At 44.6% G+C, this 4,080-nt stretch overlaps 1 protein-coding gene and 1 pseudogene across 3 annotated transcripts in view; both read left to right on the forward strand.

The window, feature by feature from the left end:
* COMMD1 (copper metabolism domain containing 1) overlaps positions 1-4,080 on the forward strand; it is a 164,128-nt gene that overhangs the window by 133,804 nt on the left and 26,244 nt on the right. The window lies entirely within an intron of this gene.
* Positions 1-4,080, forward strand: part of LOC103257068 — a 16,507-nt pseudogene that overhangs the window by 11,273 nt on the left and 1,154 nt on the right. The gene's annotated exons all lie outside the window — the stretch shown is intronic.

Genomic DNA, 4,080 nt, shown 5'->3' on the forward strand with positions numbered 1-4,080 from the left:
TCCCAGCACTTTGGGAGGCCAAGGCGAGAGGATTGCCTGAGCCCATGGGTTCGAGACCAGCCTGGGCAACTTGGTGAGACCTCATCTCTATAGTAAGTAAAAAAATTAGCCGGACGTGGTGGCACACATCTGTAGTTCTGGCGGAAGAATCGCCTGAGCCCAGCAGGCCGAGGCTGCGGTGGCCGTGAACGTGCCACTGCACTCCAGCCTGGGTGACAGAGTGAGATTCCAACGGGAAAAAAAAAAGAGTTTATTTTCTTTATACCCTTGCTGTGTGAATAGTAGACCATGCCGGCTTCTCAACCCTAATTAGATCAAAGGTGAACAAAGGTGGCTCATCCATAGGCTCAACAAGTATTTTATGGTTTTGTGTGAGGGACTTCGCTCAAGCAGAGATAATAGTTTTTGAGTAATATAGAATCTTCTCAGGGTTTTTAGCTTATTGATGTAGGGAAGCTGCTAGATGGTGAGCACTGTAGCAGAGGTCACATGGAGTTTGGGCTAGGGTCGTAATTACTAGCCATCTGTATACTGCAGAAGTTTTCTGGAAGAGAGAAAAGAAAGTTTCTTTTCTGAAAGAGAGAAAAGAAAAGAATTGGTAAGCAGAAGCAGAGTCCCTGTGTGTGAGAAGTACACATCCATGTGTGTGAAAGTTTGTATATATGAAAGAGAAGGACACTTGGCCTGCGAGAGACCAACAGCAATTCCTGGTGGTTTCCTGGGCCATGTGAAGCCCAGACTTGCTTTCTCACTATCCTGCAAACCTACCCTACTCATTCCCAACACTGCATTTACTTAAGGTGGTCTCCCTACTTCTGATTTTTCTCACCACTTCAAGCCATCCTGAATATTAACCACCAGGTTAGTGTTCTTTAAAATCCTTAAAATTTTAAGGATCATGTTATTTACATGGCCAAAATTCTTTTTCTTTTTTTGAGTTGGAGTCTCATCCTGTTACCCAGGCTAGAGTATAGCGGCACACTCACAGCCACCGCAGCCCTGACCTGCTAGGCTCAGGAGATCCTTCCACCTCAGCCTTGCAAGTATCTGGAACTACAGGTGTGCGCCACAACACCTGGCTTATTTTTTGGTCTATTGTAGAGATGAGGCTGGTCAAGTTGCCTGGGCTGGTCTTGAACCCCTTAGCTCAGGCAATCTACTCGCCTCAGCCTCCCAAAGTGCTGGAATTACAGGCTTGAGCCACCATGCCCAGCCTCAAAATTCATTAATGGTTCTCTCACTGCCTTATAGTAAAGTTTAAGTTATTTAGTAATGTGTATATTGCCTTTTTCAATTCTGTCCTTTGTTTTCCCTGAAAGAACAAAGTTCATTTCATTTGGCGTTTTCTTGTTTTGTTTTGTTCCTCCCCCTAGGTGGGGTTTCACTTTGTTACCCAGGCCGGAGTGCAGTGGCATGATCATGGCCTACCACAGCCTCGAACTCCTGGGCTCAGGGGACCCTTCTGCTCCAGCTTCTCAAATAAGCTGAGAATACAGGATGTACCACCATACCTGGCTAATTTTTTTATTTTTTGTATAGACGAGGTCTCGCAATGTTGTCCAGGCTGGTTTCAAGCTCCTGAACACAATTGATCCTCCTGCCTTGGCTTCCCAAAGTGCTGGGAATGCAGGTGTGAGCCACCGTGTCCAGCCTAATTTGATATTTTAGTATTGCAGGTCATGGTGAAAGTCACTAGCTCTATTCTCCTGGCCATTTGTCTCCAGGAATTTTACCAAGAATATCATCTAGGCTGTTAGCCCCATGATCATTTGTTGCAGAGAAAAACAAAACTGACTGTGAGGTTGAAACATGAACTCCTGGAAGCATGTCTCTATATGGTGAATATAAATAGTGGTACATTCTGGGGCTTTTGTACCCAGTTGAAGAATTTTATGAGGCCAGCCTTTCCCATCCAGCTTCTTGCCAACTGACAGGCAGTCTGATGAGAGCCCTGTCTGATGATGAACCTGACAATGTGCCAAGCTGTCCAGTAGACTTTTCTTTGGGTTTTAAGTTCTGAATGTTTTTATTGATCAGAAAGAAATAGCCCTTTACAGATCATTTAATTTTTGCTTTGAAAGCCTTGACCACCACATTGCCAACAGAGTTGACTTACATACAATGCATTTAGTTAAACTGGCATTCACGTGGGAATTTTTCAGAACTCTTAAGTTTTATGTGTCAGCATTCATCCTAGTCTTCTATTTTGAAAAAATGGAAAGAACAGGCCAGGTGTGGTGATTCACACCTGTAATCCCAACCCTTTGGAAGGTGGAGGTGAGAGGATTGCCTGAGCACAGGAGTTCGAGACCAGCCTGGGCAACTTGGCAAGACCTTGACTCTACAGTAAACCAAAAAAAATTAGCCTGGTATGGTGGCGCAAGTCTGTAGTTCCAGCTACTTGGAAAGCTGAGGCAGAAGGATCACCTGAACCCAGCAGGCTGAGGTTGCAGTGGCCGTGAGCATGCCATTGCACTCCAGTTTGGGTGACAGGGTGAGACTTCTATTCAAAATAAATAAATAAATAAAAGGAAAGAACAGTAACATATACCCCTTGAGATTATATGAAATACAGTGGTCCCCTTCCTCGTAATGACTATCCATTGTCTATAGACTTTATTCTTTTGTTGCTGTTGTTGCTGTTTTGAGTTGGAGTCTCACTCTGTTGCCCAGACTGGAGTGCAGTGGCTGCTCCCAGCCGCCGCAGCCTCGACCTGCTGGGCTCTGCCGATCCTTCTGCCTCAGCCTTCCAAGTAGCTGGAACTACAGGCGCGCGCTACTACTTCCGGCTCATTTTTTGATTTATTGTAGAGATGAGGTCTCACTGCCCAGGCAGGTCTTGAACCCGCAGGCTCAGGCAATCCACTCACCTCAGCCTCCCAAAGGCATGGGATTACAGGCTGAGCCACCGAGCCTGGCTTAGACTTTATTCTTTAAAGGTTATCCATATAAATGCTAAATCTAGAATTCAATGTCTTTCATAGTTTTTTCCCATCTGTGTTCTACTCCTCTAAAAGAATCCTATCTTTCAGTAAAATGAGTCTTCATTCCCATTTCTCCCCCCAATGTGCCAGCCATATTTTAACTTCAGTATCTTTGCACATCATGTTTGCCCAGGCTGAAATGTCCTCTCTTCTATCTCTCACTTGCAAGGCCCAGGTTATATTTACTTCCCTATATCAGAATAATGATAAATTATATATTGGCATCAGTAAATACTTTTTTTTAGTTGGAGTCTCACCCTGTCGCCCATACTAGAGTGTAGTGGCGTGCTCACAGCTACCACAGGCTGTACTTGCTAGGCTCAGGTAATCCTTCTGCCTCAGCCTTCCAAGTGGCTGGAACCATAGGCATGTGCCACTATGCCTGACTAATTTTTTTGATTTATTGAGAGATGAGAACTCACCAAGTTGCCCAGGCTGGTCTCAAACCCCTAGACTCAGGCAGTCCTCTTGCCTCTGCCTCCCAAAGTGCTGGGAGCCACCACACCTGGCCAATAAGTACTTTTAAATAAATTACTCATCATTTCACTTCCAGAAGAATCCTGCACTATAATTTTTTTAGGGAACGAAAAATCGTTTTCCTCTACCCTCCTTGTTTCAGTGTCTGGGCCCTGAAAATTAAACTGACAGAAGACAGATTAACTGGAGAAACCATTTATTACATAATTATATGGAGGCCTTCATAGAAAAGAAGACCTGGGCAACCCCTTCGGGTCCCCTCCCACTGTGGGAACTTTTCTGTCCTCTCAATAAATCCTGCTTTCTAAAGAAAAGAAAGAAAAGAAGACCCAAAGAAGTGGTTAGACCTGAGATCTTGTATACCATTTTTAACAAAAAGTGATAAATTGTGGACATGTGACAAGACAAAGAGGAGTTGGAGTTTTCTAGGGGTGGTAAATTGTGGAAAGGTAAATATAAGGGGTAAACTTATGGAAGATACGGGTTGTTTCTGTAAGTTTTGTTATGCAGAGTCTCTCATGCCATCGCAGGTGATTAAGAGTCATTTTGCCCTTTCTGTTTAAAAGTGGGGGACAGCAGCAACGGCGGCGGGTGCGACTCGAAGCCGTTGAGACGCCTC

The sequence above is a fragment of the Carlito syrichta genome, unplaced genomic scaffold, assembly GCF_000164805.1.
Source record: "Carlito syrichta isolate Samal-C Ts95f unplaced genomic scaffold, Tarsius_syrichta-2.0.1 Scaffold301513, whole genome shotgun sequence".
NCBI classification, from domain to species: domain Eukaryota; kingdom Metazoa; phylum Chordata; class Mammalia; order Primates; family Tarsiidae; genus Carlito; species Carlito syrichta.